This window comes from Lampetra planeri, chromosome 71 (genome assembly GCF_965212315.1).
Source record: "Lampetra planeri chromosome 71, kcLamPlan1.2.h2, whole genome shotgun sequence".
Classification (NCBI taxonomy): Eukaryota; Metazoa; Chordata; class Hyperoartia; order Petromyzontiformes; family Petromyzontidae; genus Lampetra; species Lampetra planeri.
In genome coordinates this window covers 130,644-149,674 of record NC_136176.1, presented here as the reverse complement: position 1 = coordinate 149,674, position 19,031 = coordinate 130,644, and the positions used below count along the sequence as shown (strand labels likewise).

Sequence of the window (19,031 nt, the reverse complement as noted above, 5' to 3'; positions counted from 1 at the left end):
CATGTGAGTGTTTAGTGGAGGTGCATGTGTGTGTTTAGTGGGGGTGCATGTGCGTGTTTAGTGGGCGTGCATGTGAGTGTTTAGTGGAGGTGCGTGTGAGTGTTTAGTGGAGGTGCATGTGCGTGTTTAGTGGAGGTGCATGTGTGTGTTTAGTTGGGGTGCATGGGTGTGTTTAGTGGAGGTGCGTGTGAGTGTTTAGTTGGGGTGCATGTGAGTGTTTAGTGGGGGTGCATGTGTGTGTTTAGTGGAGGTGCGTGTGAGTGTTTAGTGGGGGTGCATGTGAGTGTTTAGTGGGGGTGCATGTGTGTGTTTAGTGGAGGTGCGTGTGAGTGTTTAGTTGGGGTGCATGTGAGTGTTTAGTGGGGGTGCATGTGTGTGTTTAGTGGAGGTGCGTGTGAGTGTTTAGTGGGGGTGCATGTGAGTGTTTAGTGGGGGTGCATGTGTGTGTTTAGTGGAGGTGCGTGTGAGTGTTTAGTGGGGGTGCATGTGAGTGTTTAGTGGAGGTGCGTGTGAGTGTTTAGTGGAGGTGCACGTGAGTGTTTAGTGGGGGTGCATGTGTGTGTTTAGTGGAGGTGCATGTGTGTGTTTAGTGGAGGTGCATGTGAGTGTTTAGTGGGCGTGCATGTGCGTGTTTAGTGGGGGTGCATGTGAGTGTTTAGTGGAGGTGCATGTGAGTGTTTAGTGGGGGTGCATGTGAGTGTTTAGTGGAGGTGCATGTGCGTGTTTAGTGGACGTGCATGTGAGTGTTTAGTGGAGGTGCATGTGAGTGTTTAGTGGGCGTGCATGTGCGTGTTTAGTGGACGTGCATGTGAGTGTTTAGTGGAGGTGCATGTGAGTGTTAAGTGGGGGTGCATGTGAGTGTTTAGTGGAGGTGCGTGTGAGTGTTTAGTGGGGGTGCATGTGCGTGTTTAGTGGACGTGCATGTGAGTGTTTAGTGGAGGTGCATGTGCGTGTTTAGTGGGGGTGCATGTGCGTGTTTAGTGGACGTGCATGTGTTTAGTGGAGGTGCATGTGCGTGTTTAGTGGGGGTGCATGTGAGTGTTTAGTGGGGGTGCATGTGCGTGTTTAGTGGGGGTGCATGTGCGTGTTTAGTGGGGGTGCATGTGAGTGTTTAGTGGGGGTGTATGTGCGTGTTTAGTGGGGGTGCATGTTCTTGTTTAGTGGGGGTGCATGTGCGTGTTTAGTGGAGGTGCATGTGCGTGTTTAGTGGACGTGCATGTGAGTGTTTAGTGGGGGTGCGTGTGAGTGTTTAGTGGAGGTGCATGTGCGTGTTTAGTGGAGGTGCATGTGAGTGTTTAGTGGAGGTGCATGTGCGTGTTTAGTGGGCGTGCATGTGAGTGTTTAGTGGAGGTGCGTGTGAGTGTTGAGTGGAGGTGCATGTGTGTGTTTAGTGGAGGTGCATGTGCGTGTTTAGTGGGCGTGCATGTGAGTGTTTAGTGGAGGTGCGTGTGAGTGTTTAGTGGAGGTGCATGTGCGTGTTTAGTGGAGGTGCATGTGCGTGTCTAGTGGGGGTGCATGTGTGTGTTTAGTGGAGGTGCGTGTGAGTGTTTAGTGGAGGTGCATGTGCGTGTTTAGTGGAGGTGCATGTGAGTGTTTAGTGGAGGTGCGTGTGAGTGTTTAGTGGAGGTGCATGTGTGTGTTTAGTGGGGGTGCATGTGCGTGTTTAGTGGGCGTGCATGTGAGTGTTTAGTTGGGGTGCATGTGAGTGTTTAGTGGGGGTGCATGTGTGTGTTTAGTGGAGGTGCGTGTGAGTGTTTAGTGGGGGTGCATGTGAGTGTTTAGTGGGGTTGCATGTGTGTGTTTAGTGGAGGTGCGTGTGAGTGTTTAGTGGGGGTGCATGTGAGTGTTTAGTGGGGGTGCGTGTGTGTGTTTAGTGGAGGTGCGTGTGAGTGTTTAGTGGAGGTGCACGTGAGTGTTTAGTGGGGGGCATGTGTGTGTTTAGTGGAGGTGCATGTGTGTGTTTAGTGGAGGTGCATGTGCGTGTTTAGTGGAGGTGCATGTGCGTGTTTAGTGGGGGTGCATGTGCGTGTTTAGTGGAGGTGCATGTGAGTGTTTAGTGGGGGTGCATGTGCGTGTTTAGTGGAGGTGCATGTGAGTGTTTAGTGGGGGTGCATGTGAGTGTTTAGTGGAGGTGCATGTGAGTGTTTAGTGGAGGTGCGTGTGAGTGTTTAGTGGAGGTGCATGTGCGTGTTTAGTGGAGGTGCATGTGCGTGTTTAGTGGGGGTGCATGTGCGTGTTTAGTGGGGGTGCGTGTGAGTGTTTAGTGGGGGTGCATGTGCGTGTTTAGTGGGCGTGCATGTGAGTGTTTAGTGGAGGTGCATGTGAGTGTTTAGTGGGCGTGCATGTGAGTGTTTAGTGGAGGTGCATCTGCGTGTTTAGTGGGCGTGCATGTGAGTGTTTAGTGGAGGTGCATGTGCGTGTTTAGTGGGCATGCATGTGCGTGTTAAGTGGGGGTGCATGTGCGTGTTTAGTGGGGGTGCATGTGAGTGTTTAGTGGGGGTGCATGTGCGTGTTTAGTGGGGGTGCATGTGCGTGTTTAGTGGGGGTGCATGTGCGTGTTTAGTGGGGGTGCATGTGCGTGTTTAGTGGGGGTGCATGTGAGTGTTTAGTGGAGGTGCATGTGAGTGTGGAGGTGTGCGAGAAGAGAGCAGCGCCGGCCGAGTTTCTCCGCTACGGTTGCACCACAGGAACATTCTGTGGAAACTATTGCCAGTGATGATTGTTGACAACAATTGCTATGAAATCTTCGCAGTCGATCACAGCCTATGAGATGTGGTCTTGGTCGTGAAGTCTGTTGCGCTGACGCTACCGACGGCAGTATCGTGCTTTTATTCTGCCCTCGGCTTCTTGTGGTGTTCACAAGGGGCCGGCATTCCACCCCACTCCCTCCCCAGCAACTCAACTACTCTCATTGCGAGGCCACTATTCGATTCCGGATCATATAATTTGTATGGTCTTGTTATCATTCGTATTGTTTCTCAATTATTCTCCGTTTAACGATGAAATGTAATAACTTATTAAGTTTTGTGTGCTCTGTTAGCCGCGGTCTCGCGTGGTAGTGGGGGCTCGCAAACCAACCTGCGCACCGGTGTCACATTGACCAATCATCACCATGGGCCTAAATGTCAAATATATTGAACGATTGGAAATAATAACTTCTCACGCATGCAACTCGGCGCTTTTATCAGGTGCGTATCGAGTGGCGTGATTACCAATCGTGCAGTTAGGGTCGAAGCTAGTTTTGTTTTGTTCATTAAAGTCGGGGCCATGGTCCGGTCGGCCCAAGTGCGTGTCGAGTCCGGGCTTTGCTCGGTTCGGGGTACTGCTGGTGCCACCACGCTTGTGGCGCCGGCACTGGTGTCTCTCCGCAGCTCGAGCGAGCGCTACGAGGAGGAGATGACAGTGCGAGCCGAGGCTCTAGTCAACTCCGGCAGGCGGCTGATACAGAGGTACGAGCAGGAGAAGAGCCGTCTCGCCTACGGGCTGCTCCACCCACGCTTGCACGGATGGCCGGATGACGTCGCAGCCACCGAACGGCCAAACCACCAACCCGACGGACGACCCCCACCCGACCGCCAGCCCACGGGTACCCCCACCGAGTAAATGACTCAACACGCATCATTCTGACACACTGACCAAATAACTTACAGACCGATAACTCGCCACCCCATCCTATGCCCAATAAAATACTGTCGCAACAATATATATGAACCCGACTTGCCCACCCTCTGACTCTATAAGACACCGAGGCCAATACAATACTGTACACCGACTTGGTGAAACTCTGACCCATCAATCGACCCATTTGACTTCGAGCCTATCCACCGGATCACCAGCTGACCTACTGATCCAATAAACACTCTAACCTGGTAACTTACTGCTAAAATACTGATCCACCAAATGACCCTATAACCTTGCCAGCTAGGCTCAGACTCACGACCAGCTGATCTAATAATCCAAAAACCCACTGTCCCACCAGGCTATCCCCGCTATGAAGGAGGGACCGGTATTATAAATTAATGTTGTGTTTTTGTTCCGCGTTTAGGCACCACTGCCATTACTTGGCCATAAACGTGTTTAAGCCCAGGAGTGTCTGTGCACTCATCTTTCCCAAATGGAAGCTGCTCGTGGTGGAGGCAACATGTCACGTCTGGCAACGCAAAACTAGTTTAGCACCAATGGATTTGACTTAAACCACTCGTGCACAAGACCAGTTGAAAAATTATCCTGACATTTTTATAAATTAATACACACCGTGAGGAGGGTAGTTCCTTAAACAGCATGCTCGAAGTGGTCGAGTGACACGGACGTATGTTCTCCTGTACGTGCATTCCACGTAGTTATGTTCTCCTGTAAACGAGGGCTACTCCTCGGAAAATGTGCACAACGCACGCTGCGCTCCCACGGTTTCATCTTTACATGTCACAGCGATCTGCAGGTTCTGCGCTTGTTTAGCTTGAGGCTGTAGTCATCGCCGCGATGCCGCGAGGGAGTCTGCTGAGTGAGCTCTTGCGCCCCGTTATCAATCGAAGGCTCGCGTTGCCGAGCCACGTGTCGCCAGGCTCGATCGGAACACGACGGTGGCTGGGAGGGCTCGGCGGGCTGTTTAAAGTTCTTGGGAGACGCCGCAATGGGGGATCAACGTAGGCTCGGAATGAACTTAGCTAAATTATATCACTTGAGAGAGAAGGCTGCAGATGTGTGCGTCGTTGTCTCGTTACCAGCTTTTGTTGAAAACTTGGGTGTCATGTGGAGCATTTCATAATTCTCGTGACAGACTGCAAAGGCTTAAGTGGAATTCCTCACACATCCGACACGACACAATATACGCACAGACACACGTAAACTTTACCCCCTGTATTTCCAATATTCCTATAACCGTGCTCGATTCAAGACACTTATTATCTCTTTATCGGTGACACATTTAATAGTCATGTTTTTTGCTGGCTGTTTTGTGTGTGTGGGTCTTTGGGGCTGTCTGATGAACAAAAATAAAATTAGTTCCTTGGGTGTTAGCCCCTCCATATACGTAGGCTTTGTTCGGGCATTCCAGTTTCCTGCCACACACGACGAACAATTCAGCTCCTGCCCTCAGGACCCTCTTGGAAATGCAGCTTGAGACCACCAATCACTGCACCGCCACTCCCCAAATGCAGGATACTGCAGCATGCGTCAAAAATAAAATCCATTCCAGTCATTCTCAGCACAACAACGGATGAAGGCCCCTCCCGTACGTCGCGTTAACAATGGGGGTCATTTGATCATATTTCATCACGCTGGTGAGTGCGAGTGCTAAATTATTCCCGGTGTAAGCGATCCGGAGCGTTCCGGCTGAAAGTAAACATTGAGCGTCGCGATGGAGAGAAAGAGCAGTCTAATCACGAGAGAAGAAGGCGCGATGAAGGGACCACTCCTACCCCTTGTAGCAAGCAACCCTCCCTTATCACGCCTCTTGATACTTCTCCACTGTCTATAAATCCTCACAACACGCTCGATTTTTTTCCTTGTTTTTTTTTAATCTCGTCGATTCTTTTGCATGGAAGCCCCCGGTTTCAGCGAGGCCGGTGCTCTCCTCCATCCCGTAGGCATTCAGACGTGACTCGCCTCCTCTCGTGCAACGTCTGACCTCCATCCCCCTCCCTGCGCTCCTCTCCTACAATGCTCCGTCTCCTCACAAGTTGCCAAGTTCTCCATTCGGTGGCCACACTTCCCCTACAAGGTGACCCTGGCAGCGCGGACCTGGGAAGCTGCGATCCTCCGTGAACGCACCAGCGCTTTCCTTCAGCATCTTCCTCGGGAGGCTTGCTGGGGTCCGGAGCTCCGAGAAGGTGGGAGGGGGGGTTCCAGGCGGCGTGGGCCGGGTCTTCACGAACCGGCTACCCTTATGCCGCCCCCTGCTGGCGTGGGGTGGCGACGCCTGCTCATCACCCAAATTCGAAGGCCTCATTCCCCGCCGTTCTGGCCTTAGTGACGGAATATGGAGGTGCTTTGGGATACAAATTAAATGTAACTAAATCGGACTTGATGCCCCAAATAAGTTCTCAAGAAATTAGTTTTCAATCTAGATGATTTAAAAGTGTATAGCTCCAGTGGCTTCCTAATATCGGAAGCGCATCTGAAAGCGTGTGATGTGCTGGGGCCAGAGCACAAATAATCATCCCCATGCAACAGGGCCACCATCATGCAGTCCCCCATGCAACATGGCTACCATTAAGTCCCCCATACAACACTGCCAACATGAAGTCCCCCATGCAACTTGGCCACCTGGATATCACTCATGCATCATGGCCACTATGAAATCTTCAATGAATCATGGCCACTGTGACATCCACCATGCAACATGGCCATCGTGATGTTCCACCATTCACCATGGCCCTCTGTGACATCCCTCATTCCTGTTCTTACCTTGCGGTGATTTGATGCAGATGGAGGCGGTGCCCTCTGAGGACAGCGCCCTCCACGTGGTACAAAATTCGCCCTTATTCCTCGCCTCTCCAGATTGGCTCATCTACACACACACAAAGACAAAGGTCCACCACATAGGCTTTAGCAAGATGTGGGGAATAGTGCAAGCGGCGAGCACTGAGCCAGGATCTCTGAGATCCTGGGCTCCACATTCAGGAGGGTCCTGCTGAGATGTCAGTTCTCAGCGTTCGGATATTTGGCCAATGTCAGATGTCACACTTGGATTAACAATGAGACACGTGTGTATTTAAAGGACACACGCAGGTTAATGGCATCCTTCAAACTGTTAAGAGAAGTAGGGCTGGGCCAGGACATGCCACGGCCACGAGGAACAACGATGGTTGATGGTCTAGAACAATAACGGAGGTGCAGCCAAGTATCGGAACACGTCTGAGAGGACGGCTGCAAGAAAGATGGAGCGACAAAATCGGTGCTTGGTGGATTATTCCATCGCATGATCGTGAGGGGTAGCAGGGTCTCAAGGAAGGAGGCCTTCATCCAGTAGTGGATAGATAAAAGTACAGTAGATTATTAAAACGTAGAAAGGCAGGTACACAGAGAGGATCTTGGGGAGATACTCTGATAGATGCACACACACTCAGGCAGCAAAGCAGATGCACACTTAGGTGTATGGATAGGTGACAGGTAGCCACACGCGGAGTGGAGAGCACACGTCCATTAATATTCACCACACGAGTCGAAGAGCCACACGTACCTCCATGGTGGCAACCTGCAGAGCAGGGTGCACAGAACTAATAGCGTCTCTCGCGCAGTCCAGGTCTCTGCGTGCGAAGCAGGAGACGAAGCCGAGGATCACATAGAGTCGAGGGGGTGTGACAGCACCCACATCTCAACACGAGTCAAGTCACAATGCGGACTCACACCATGAACCCACATCATCAACACAGACTCACATCATCACCAATCACTCACAACACGAAACACAAAAACAACAACCGACATTCGCCACTTAGTAGCGATGATGTCACCACGGCGCCTTTGCCAGGCCAGGTGCACTTTCAGGCCACACGAAGTGTCGAAGGCTCGCTGACAAGACGTCACGGGACAGACCCAGGTTCCAAAGGTTGGCTGAGATGATTGGTAGATATGTAATGTAGTAACTCGGCGGGAGACGACTTCACGGGTAACACACTCTTTATTTTCATCAAACTTGGTTACAGGTGACTAACACCTACTTTGTATCTCGGGTGACAAACACCCACTTAGCTACTTGGCGACTAACGCCCACTGAGCTACTCGGATGACCAACATCCACTTAGTACTCGGGTGACGAACACCCACTTCGCTACTTGGCGACTAACGCCCACTGAGCTACTCGGATGACCAACATCCACTTAGCTACTCGGCGACTAACGCCACTGGGCTACTCGGATGACCAACATCCACTTAGCACTCGGGTGACAACCACCCACTTAGCTACTTGGCGACTAACGCCACTGGGCTACTCGGATGACCAACATCCACTTAGCTACTCGGCGACTAACGCCACTGAGCTACTCGGATGACTAACATCCACTTAGCTACTCGGCGACTAACGCCACTGACTAAGTCTTCAGCTCCGTCTTCGGGTCTTCAACTGGGTAACTCTCCCCGAGTGCTCTCGCGCGTCCCCCTTTATACCCCACCTGCGGACGTCGCTGCGAGCACCCACTTATTCGACCAATCGCCGAGCGCTGGCTACGATCCTCTTTTCCCACATCTCATCGTGCCTCACCACTCACGCCGCGCCGCCCCGTCATCTGTCACTCCCGGCGCGCGCGTCCACACCACGCCCACAACGCGTGCCCAACCCCGCACCCCGCGCCGCCCCGTGATCCATCACTGTCACAGTCGGCGCACGTCAATACCACCACTACATCACCCCCTACCACATAGCTCGCAGCCGCCCCGGCTGCTACAAAAATATACAAACCCTCCCTGTGTGCCCCGTAACACAACACAACAACAAGAACAACAACTAAGCTAACAACACAACACGACGCGAACACCACCATCCGCAACCCTCAACCAATGCCACCGCGACAATAGAACAATATATACAAACCGACGAGTGACAATAGCAATGTGTATACAAAAAAAAAAAATGGAAATTTTTTTTTTTTTTTTCGACTCGTGCAGTGTCCCCTTTTCTTCCGAGCGTCCCTACAACGGGACATTACCCCGGCAGAGGGGAACACCGGGCGAGCTCGGTGTAGAGCACAAAAAAACCGTCCTCATGAAAATTGTTGAGACCTAGCCCGAGTCCGCCTTGCCGGTCCGTCGTACGGCACCAGACGCGGTTGAACGTCCGGTGGTGCCGGCGGTTCAGGAAGACATCGGCCAGGCATCGAGGACTCGTGCGTGCCCCGGGGTTCAGGCTCTCGACGGTCAGCAGCCGTCAAGCCCGAGGCACCTGGGGGCGGGTCAGGTAGAGACACGTGAGGATCAGCCTGCGACACCTCCCTCCCCGAGTCGACGGTCACATCACACGCCCGGTCGTCACGGCACAGAACGGGGTCACACGGTGCCGCATAGGGCTTCAGTCGGGAGGGGTGCACATACCAACGGCGTTTCCCCCATTTAATCTGTATACTCTGGGGCCGTGCAACCCGCACAATTTCCACCGGTCCCCTCCAAGGTCTCAACAACTTGGGGGACGTAGCCAACGGTGCATGTGGACAATGCAGCCAGGCCTTATCGCCTGGTTTCCAATCATGCGTATGCACCTTCCGCTCATGCAATTTCTCGTTTGCAATTTGCCGCGACCGCGAATTCAACCTTGCCCCCTCCCGCGCTTCAGTCAATTTGGCGATATTAAATTTGATGTGGTCTGCCAATTTAGATTTTGCACGTGGCTGGGAAATCCCCAGTTGGACGTCCATGGCCGGATCGGCCTCCCGCCCATACATAAGAAAAAATGGGGAAAACCCTGTCGCCGCATGAGGGGCCATTCGATAGGCCGCGAGTACCCCCGGCACCTGTAAGTCCCAATCAACCTGATCGTCGCAGACCTGTTGGCACAACATAGACGTAATCGTTCTGTTCAGACGCTCAACCATCCCGTCAGTCTGCGGGTGGTAGGGGGAAGTACGCACTTTCTTTGTACCCAACAGGTCGCACACCTCGCGCAACAAAACGCTCGAAAAATTCTTCCCTTGATCCGTCAGCAAGCGTTCGGGGGCGCCCTTGTCCAACACATAACCCTGGACAAAGGCGTCCGCCACCGCCGCAGCCGACTGGTTGGCGAGCGGCCATGCCATAGGCCATCGGGTGAAGTATTCCACGCCAACCAGCAGGAACCTATTTCCCCTTGGTGTAACCGGAAAGGGCCCCAAGATGTCCAACGCTACCAATTCGTTTATACGCGAAACCTGAATGGAATGCAGCGGTGGATTAGCTGCCAATGGTGGCGGTTTCCTTTTGGCGCACCCTACGCATCCCTTAAGAATATTCGCCACGTCGTTACCCATCCCCGGCCAATAATAGTCTCGCTGGATTAGGGCGAGCGTTTTGTGAAAACCCAGATGCATGAGCCGTTCATGAGCTGCCAGAACAACCCTACCCCGCATAGCAACAGGCACAACGAGCACGTGACGCCGGGACATGTTGTCCCACCTCATCAACAGGCCCTGTCTGCACACCCAGGAACCGACCCGCGCCTCCCCTTGTTCGGGAGCGCCAACTTTCCGACGCAGCGTAAGTAGGGAGCTGTCGGACATCTGGAGGCGGCCCCACTCAATGAGGGGCAACGACAACAGCGAATCCCTCCCCGTGGGGGCGTCCTCTCCCGGGGTGTCAGTGGCGGCGAGCGCAACTCCCGGGGTGCCGGCGACCGGGGGTTTGCACCGCGCTGATCCCAACAAACATGTGCAGTCCGTGCACGGCGGCAACCGCGACAAGGCGTCCGCGTTTGAGTGCCGCAACCCCTTGCGGTAAATCGTCGTGAATTGGTAGTCTTGAAGGACCTCCAACCATCGGGACAATTGGCCCGATGGCTGCGCCACGCGCATAGCGTATTGTAGAGCCGCATGGTCCGTCCGGACCGTAAAATGACGGCCGTAAAGATACGGCCTGAATTGCTGTGTAAAGAACACAATGGCTAACAATTCACGACGAGTTACGCAATAGCGTTGTTCTGCGGGGGAAAGAACCCTACTACCGTAGGCGACCACCCGTTCAACCCCCCCGACCAACTGTGAGAGCACCCCCCCGATACCCGTATTGCTGGCGTCCGTGTCAAGCAAAAACGGTTGTGTGAAATCGGGGTAACACAAGGGGGGAGCCTGCACCAAAGCGTCACGGAGGGAGCAGAACGCATCCTCCTCCTCTGCCCCCCAGTGAAACCTCACACCCTTAGCCGTCAAAGCGTGCAGGGGCTTGGCTATGGTGGCAAATTGCTTGACAAAACGACGGTAATAGGAGGCAAAACCAATGAAACTACGAACCTCCGTGACCGAGGTTGGCGTTGGCCATGAGCTGACGCAATGCGTCTTAGCAGGGTCCGTCGAGATCCCTGAACGACTGACGATATGGCCCAAATACCTGACCGATTCCCGAAGCAGAAAACATTTAGCCGGTTTAAATTTAAGCTTAGCGGAACGCATCCTGAGGAACACCGCTCTCAGTCGCTGGAGGTGCTCCTCGAAAGTCCGACTAAAGACGATAATATCGTCAAGATAAATCAAACAGGTATCCCATTGGAGGCCCGACAAAACCAATTCCATGAGTCTCTGGAACGTGGCGGGAGCGGAATGTAAGCCCATGGGCAAACGGTTGAATTCAAAAAGGCCCCCAGGTGTCCGGAAAGCAGTTTTAGGTTTAGACTCGTTATCGAGTGGCAATTGCCAAAATCCAGAAAGCAGATCGAGTGTGGAAAAAAACTGCGCTCCCACCAAGGCATCCAGCGACTCATCCATCCTGGGGAGCGGATACGCATCCGCCATCGAGATTTTGTTTAAGCGGCGGAAATCGACACAAAACCGCAAGGACCCGTCCTGTTTCTTTACTAGGACAATAGGAGCACCCCACGGACTAGAAGAGGGCGAAATGATATCGGCCGCCAACATATCATTAACCGCCGATTGCACATGCTCCTTCTCGGCCGGGCTGAGCCGGAAGGGATTCTGACGAATAGGGGCCGCGTCCCCTGTAGCTATGTGGTGGCGCAACAGGTCAGTGCAGCCGATATCGTACTTATGTTTGCTGAACACGTCAGCAAACTCGATGAGCAAACCCCTCAATGCTCCCAATTGCACCCCGGACAAGTTAGCAGAACCCGCACACAGCGAGTCCAACCACTCAGTCCCCTCATCACTTTGAGGATGCGACTCGACAGTAAAATCTGCTTGAGCCACGAGCCGTTCCTCAACGGGCAGCGGCGCGGCGTGAGCCAGCACCGTTCCCTGCGCAATTACGGCCGGCCGCGACCCCGTATTCAGGACCATTACGAACGGCTCACTGTCCCCTCTCACCACGGTTTGAGCAACCGCTAAGTCGAGGCCCTTACTGGCTCTGTTTGACGGCCCCAACAGCACCCCCTGTGCCTCCGCACCCACCTCGAGTGGCTTCCTGAACCGAAGGGGTACTAACATTTGCGATCCCGGGGGTACCCGTACAGTGTGAGTCGCCAGCGCCTGCACCGTCGCACAAACCGTGCGCACTTTGATAGGGCTCGACAAGAAGGCAACCCGCCGACCTGACGGAAGCTCTATGCAGGCCTGATCAATAAGAATTTTGATGGGCATTTTTGACAAAAAGTCCGTACCTAGCAAACAGGGAACGGCCAGCGATGATGATACAAAAATAGGGCCCGCTAATTTAATGTCCCCAATGCAAATAGTCGCCCGAATCTGGCCGATGATCCCCAGGGATCCCCCATTCGCCGCATAAAATGGCACGTCTACTGGCAGAAGGGGTCTACTTTGGACGGGAAGAATGTTATAAATAAGGTCCGAGATGATGGTGGCCGACGCACCCGTGTCAACAAGTACCCGGACCTCAACCCCGTCAATGAACCCCGTTACCACGGACGACCCGGCTGACGCAGCCACGATCCTGTGGGCCAATTTGGACCACTCGACTGCTTGCGGGCCGCGTACGGACCCCCCCCGCCGAATTGAACCCCCGGCACCCAGCCGCGAACCCCCCACCGCGAAGCGGCGACCCGAATGTGCCGTGTTTGTGGACCGAACGCGTGAGGTGCCGCGACTTGCCGGGTTTTGTTGGGATGACTTGTGGCCCTGGTCGTCGTCCCGACGTGGTCCTGCGGCGCGCGGACGCGGGGCCCGGCACCCGGCTGCGACGTGACCCCGAAGGCCGCAGTTGTAGCAGACGACGGACGTCGTAGGTTTCGGTTGCTCCAGCTTGCGGGGCGAACGTGTGGGCGAACGACCTCCCGTTCTCCACTCCCCCGGACACGATGCAGCGAAGCCCCGCTCCTGCACTGCAGCTGGCTGAGGTTCGGCGATCGTGGCGGCCAGTGCCGCATTCCCCGGCCATTTGCAGACGACCCCCGGCTTGCGTTTGAGGACCTCGTACGCGTGAATGCTCGTGGCGATCGCCAGGGAGCAGATCTCCATCTCGTCTGCCACGTTGATGGGGACCCCCAACTCGTGGGCCAACACCAGCAGCTGCTCCGTCACCATGGCGTCCTTCCCCTCCTTATCCATGCGGGGAAAAGCCGCGTCCGCCAAGGCGAGCAGTGCCGTGCGGTAGGCTAGCGTCGTTTCCCCAGCCACCTTCCGCCGATCGTAGAACTGGTGGCGGCACGTGGAGGGCGGCCCGAACACCTTCGCCATCAGGTGTAGTGCGGCCTGGAGCGTAGAGCGGGACGACCTTGCAGCAGATGTGAAGGCTGCAAGCGCGTCGTCGTCAAGCATCGCTGGCAACGCACGCAGGGCAGTGGTGTCGGACCACCCCGACATCTCCTGATGAGCGAGGAACCTTCGTTGGAAGGCTCCCCAGTCGCCCCCATCCGCCTTGAACGCCGACAGCGCGGGCAATCTTTGCTGGAGGACCCGATCGTCGTCGACGTCGGAGAGATTTTCCCGCGCTCCGCTGGAGTTGTGTAAAATGTCGGCTCGGTTGTCAGGCGCAAAATGGAGGGCTCCGGCGCGCGCCGATGACGTGGGCTGCGCTGCGCGGAGGTGTCCGGCCACGTGGCGTCCGTCTTTCCCGCCAATCGGTGGCGGCCCCCCAAAAACGGCGGCAACTTCCAGACTTTTGGCGCGAAGCGCCCTTTGGCGGGAATCCTCCACCGTCGCTTCCTCCACGACCCCCGCAGCCGTTTTTCCGCTCGCCGGAACGGAGATGTCGGCCAAGACAGCGGCGGCGGCGAGTAGCAACTCCGCCAACCGGGCGTGCGCGTCCTGGAGGCCGGTGTCGGAGGCAAGCGGAGCGTCGGCCATCACCGCGAAGTGCTGCATCGGCGGCAACTCCTCGTCCTCTACTCCTGAGGTCGGTGTCCCCGGTACGCCGTCGTCATCCCGACCTTGCTCGTGGGTACGGGTAGTCTTCCTTGTGTCCATACTTCTTGAAGACAGGTTTACTTCTGACGCCAGTTGTAATGTAGTAACTCGGCGGGAGACGACTTCACGGGTAACACACTCTTTATTTTCATCAAACTTGGTTACAGGTGACTAACACCTACTTTGTATCTCGGGTGACAAACACCCACTTAGCTACTTGGCGACTAACGCCCACTGAGCTACTCGGATGACCAACATCCACTTAGTACTCGGGTGACGAACACCCACTTCGCTACTTGGCGACTAACGCCCACTGAGCTACTCGGATGACCAACATCCACTTAGCTACTCGGCGACTAACGCCACTGGGCTACTCGGATGACCAACATCCACTTAGCACTCGGGTGACAACCACCCACTTAGCTACTTGGCGACTAACGCCACTGGGCTACTCGGATGACCAACATCCACTTAGCTACTCGGCGACTAACGCCACTGAGCTACTCGGATGACTAACATCCACTTAGCTACTCGGCGACTAACGCCACTGACTAAGTCTTCAGCTCCGTCTTCGGGTCTTCAACTGGGTAACTCTCCCCGAGTGCTCTCGCGCGTCCCCCTTTATACCCCACCTGCGGACGTCGCTGCGAGCACCCACTTATTCGACCAATCGCCGGGCGCTGGCTACGATCCTCTTTTCCCACATCTCATCGTGCCTCACCACTCACGCCGCGCCGCCCCGTCATCTGTCACTCCCGGCGCGCGCGTCCACACCACGCCCACAACGCGTGCCCAACCCCGCACCCCGCGCCGCCCCGTGATCCATCACTGTCACAGTCGGCGCACGTCAATACCACCACTACAGATACACCAGCTGTATGCCCAACTGTGCCAACTTACCGAATTTTATCCGCCACTCGTTGTGAGCGTCACTCCTCTGCCCTCAGTTGTTGTAGGAGGCAGTCTGCCTCCAACTGTCCAGCTGCCTCCTTCACGAGCTTCCTCGTGAAGGATGCTATTTACACCGCTGGTACCAGTCTTTCACAAGTCTACTCAACTCAACATCCTCCCATACAGCATCAGTCCATATTTTCGACAGCCCATGTCGTGGCCGTTTAGCCCCCTTTATGCAGCCAAAAAGAAACTGCTTGGGTATGCGGGCTACAAGACCCAGCAAACGCAGCCTTGCCTGCCGGAGGAGCTTACTGGTGGGAATGTGTCCAGATCCTTCAAGGATTTGTGAGCTCCTCACACAATCCAGCTAGGTTAAACCCAGGATGGCTCGTTGGAACCACCACCGACACCACCACCAACACCACTAACACCATCAACATCACCACCAACAACACCAGTACCACCACCAACAAGAATATCACCATCATCAACACCGTCACCAGTACCACCAACAACACCAACAGCACCACCACCAACAACACCAATAGCACCACCATCAACACCACCATCAACACCAACAACACCACCATCAACACCACCACCATCAACACCACCAACAACACCACCACGAACAACAACTATAAATATCCCCCTTATAGCTGAAATAAACTGTTGGGGCAAGTGCTGTTAGCCAGCATCACCTATGAAGGCCGGAAAAGCACACGAGGGCGTGGGTGGCCAACACCACACCTTTGTCTCCGAGTGGCGATATTTACACACCACACCAGGTACTCATTTGAGGCTGAGTCGACCTAGGGGAGGCCCAGGACCGGTTCATATAATCGTCACTGGTGTTGACAGCGCGTTAACCACTCCACACACACACAGACTCACACACGGATACAAACACACACGGACTCACACAAACACAGACTCACACCACACACACAGACTCACACCACCGCACCACCCACCCACAGCTAGGATCCACTCCTCACCTTCGCCAGAGTTTCTCCCCGCCTCTCTAACGGACAAACTGCCAGGGGGAAGCGCGTGACTCGAGACGAGGGGGCAGTACCAGGTGACCACGCCCACCGAGACGTAGAGCCCTGAGCCCCTCACCCGAGCCTCCCCCCCCATGCCCACCCCCTGGCCCCACCTCTTCACCCCACTCGGCCCGCCCCCTCTTCCCCGCCCCTCCCCCCGCTGAGGCCGGGGCGAGTGGAGGCAGCGCTGTGCATTGTGGGTGGCGAGCGGCTGATTTGGATTCCCGCTCGCGGCCACCATCGGTGGCTCGCGAGCTGCTGAAGCGGCGGCTCGCTGGCTGGTCCTCCTCTACATCGACTCAGCCCGAAGAAGGTGAAAACCTTGCATGGTGTGGACACATCAGCAGTGGCGGTGGTGGAGAGGGGAGGCAGAGGAGGCGCCTGGCTCACAGCCGTTACGTTCTGGGCGCCTGCTGAGTTCACGGCGCTGCTCCAAGCAGAGCGCGGCCCTGCTGATGATGAGAGGCACTGCCAGATTGTGGCTGATGGGATGAGTTAAATTTAGTTTTTTTGTATCTGGAGGGACGGATTTGTTGTCGTGGCAGAAATGGCCTCCACTAGAGGCCGCGATGTGGGGTATTTGGTCTACTCTTCCACGCTGGTCCAGACCCGTTGGAGCGGGGTGGGTGTACCCACAACTTTACCCCTCCACACGCGGGGGGCGTCAGCTCACTGCACTTGCAATGCAGAGGTGCAGGTTCGAGTCCATTTCACACTCAGTCATTCACCCACCCACTCACCCACCCACAGAGGGATAAAGACCCTTTATGCAGTGGTTGTGTAGTATCTGCATCAATGTTTTAGTTGTTTAGTTATGGTGGTTGTTGTTCTGGTTGCGGTTATAATCTTGGCTTTAGTTTTGGTTGTATAGGTGGTTGTAGTGTTGGTTGTAATTGTGGTTGCTCTGGTTGTGGTGCCTTTGGTGTTTTTGGTTGTGGTTATAATTGTGGTTGAGTAGGTTGTGGTTATATGTGCGGTTGTGGCGTTTGTGGTTATAACTTGATTTGAAGCTTTGGTGACTGCAGGAATTACTCTCTGGTTCTTTCTGTAAAGTCACGTAGAAAGAAAATAAATTAAATAATAGAGTACGACGTTGCGATTGCAACACAAGCAACCGTCATCAGGTAGAACTAAATTTGAGAGATAGACAAAACACAGACACGGAGACACACAGACAGACACACAAGCAGAGAGAGACAACACAGACACAGAGAGGGGGGGGGGGGGTCAGAGTGAGAGGTGGGTCTGCTGGAGCAGCTGCTGGAGTGAGTGGGTGAGTGAGTGGGTGAGTGGGTGAGTGATTGATTTATTGAGTGATTGATTGAGTGGGTGAGTGAGTGAGTGAGTGGGTGGGTGAGTAGGTGGGTGAGTGAGTGAGAGAGTGGGTGGGTGAGTGAGTCAGTGGGTGGGTGGGTGAGTGAGTGGTGGGTGGTGGGTGAGTGAGTGGGTGGGTGGGTGAGTGGGTGGGTGATGAGTTAGTGGGTGAGTGGGTGAGTGATTGAGTGGTGAGTGGAGTGAGTGGTGAGTGGAGAGTGTGTGGGTGAGTGGGTGAGTGAGTGGGTGAGTGAGTGGGTGAGTGAGTGGGTGAGTGATTGAGTGGGTGGGTGAGTGGGTGGGTGAGTGGGTGGGTGGGTGAGTGGGTGGGTGGGTGGGTGAGTGGGTGGGTGGGTGGGTGAGTGGGTGGGTGAGTGGGTGAGTGGTTGGGTGAGTGGGTGAGTGGGTGGGTGAGTGGGTGAGTGGTTGGGTGGGTGAGTGAGTGGGTGGGTGGGTGGGTGGGTGAGTGGGTGGGTGGGGTGGGTGAGTGGGTGGGTGGGTGAGTGGGTGGGTGGGTGGGTGAGTGGGTGGGTGAGTGGGTGGGTGAGTGGGTGGGTGGGTGAATAAGTGGGTGGGTGGGTGAGTGAGTGAGTGAGTGGGTGGGTGGATGAGTGAGTGAGTGGGTGAGTGAGTGAGTGAGTGGAGTGAGTGGGTGAGTGAGTGAGTGAGTGGGTGGGTGAGTGAGTGATTGATGTTGAGTGATTGATTGAGTGGGTGAGTGGGTGGGTGAGTGAGTGGGTGGGTGAGTGACTGGGTGAGTGAGTGGGTGGGTGGGTGGGTGGGTGGGTGGGTGGGTGGGTGAGTGAGTGAGTGAGTGATTGGGTGTGTGAGTGAGTGAGTGGGTGAGTGAGTGGGTGAGTGAGTGGGTGAGTGAGTGAGTGAGTGAGTGAGTGAGTGAGTGGGTGAGTGAGTGGGTGAGTGGGTATGTGGGTGAGTGAGTTAGTGGGTGGGTGGGTGGGTGAGTGAGTGGGTGGGTGAGTGAGTGGGTGGGTGAGTGGGTGAGTGATTGATTGAGTGAGTGAGTGGGTGAGTGAGTGGTTGAGTGGGTGGGTGGGTGAGTGGGTGGGTGGGTGGGTGAGTGGGTGAGTGATGATTGAGTGAGTGAGTGGGTGAGTGAGTGGTTGAGTGAGTGGGTGAGTGAGTGGGTGAGTGAGGTGGCTGAGTGAGTGGCTGAGTGAGTGGGTGAGTGAGTGGGTTGGTGAGTGAGTGGGTGGGTGAGTGAGTGAGTGGGTAAGTGGGTGAGTGAGTGGGTGAGTGAGTGGGTGAGTGAGTGGGTGGGTGGGTGGGTGGGTGAGTGAGTGAGTGAGTGGGTGGGTGGGTGGGTGGGTGAGTGAGTAAGTGGGTGGGTGAGTGAGTGAGTGGGTGGGTGGGTGAGTGAGTGAGTGAGTGGGTGAGTGGGTAGGTGGGTGAGTGGGTGAGTGATTGATTGATTGAGTGAGTGAGTGAGTGATTGATTGAGTGAGTGAGTGGGTGAGTGAGTGGGTGGGTGAGTGAGTGGGTGGGTGAGTGAGTGGGTGGGTGGGTGGGTGGGTGAGTGGGTGGGTGGGTGGGTGGGTGGGTGAGTGGGTGTGGTGGGTGGGTGGGTGAGTGGGTGGGTGAGTGAGTGGGTGAGTGAGTGGGTGAGTGAGTGAGTGGGTGAGTGAGTGGGTGGGTGAGTGAGTGAGTGGTGGGTGGGTGGGTGAGTGAGTGAGTGAGTGAGTGAGTGAGTGGGTGGGTGGGTGGGTGGGTGAGTGAGTGGGTGGAGAGTGGTGGGTGGGTGGGTGAGTGAGTGGGTGGGTGGGTGGGTGAGGTGGGTGGGTGGGTGGGTGAGTGGGTGGGTGGTGGGTGAGGTGAGTGGGTGGGTGGG

At 55.1% G+C, this 19,031-nt stretch overlaps 1 protein-coding gene and 1 long non-coding RNA gene across 2 annotated transcripts in view; one reads left to right on the top strand and one right to left on the bottom strand.

The window, feature by feature from the left end:
- Positions 1-5,105: 5,105 nt before the first annotated feature.
- LOC144737524 (uncharacterized) lies at positions 5,106-15,906 on the bottom strand. Its single transcript, XR_013589013.1, has 3 exons — positions 15,824-15,906; positions 7,181-7,247; positions 5,106-6,508 (listed from the first exon to the last, which is right to left on the bottom strand). It is a non-coding gene; the product is annotated as an uncharacterized LOC144737524 (long non-coding RNA).
- Positions 15,907-16,042: 136 nt separating this feature from the next.
- Positions 16,043-19,031, top strand: part of LOC144737523 (uncharacterized) — a 33,809-nt gene continuing 30,820 nt past the window's right edge. Inside the window, exon 1 of the mRNA XM_078620253.1 lies at positions 16,043-16,184. The gene's annotated coding sequence lies outside the window, so the exon portion shown is untranslated. The remainder of the gene's footprint in view (positions 16,185-19,031) is intronic.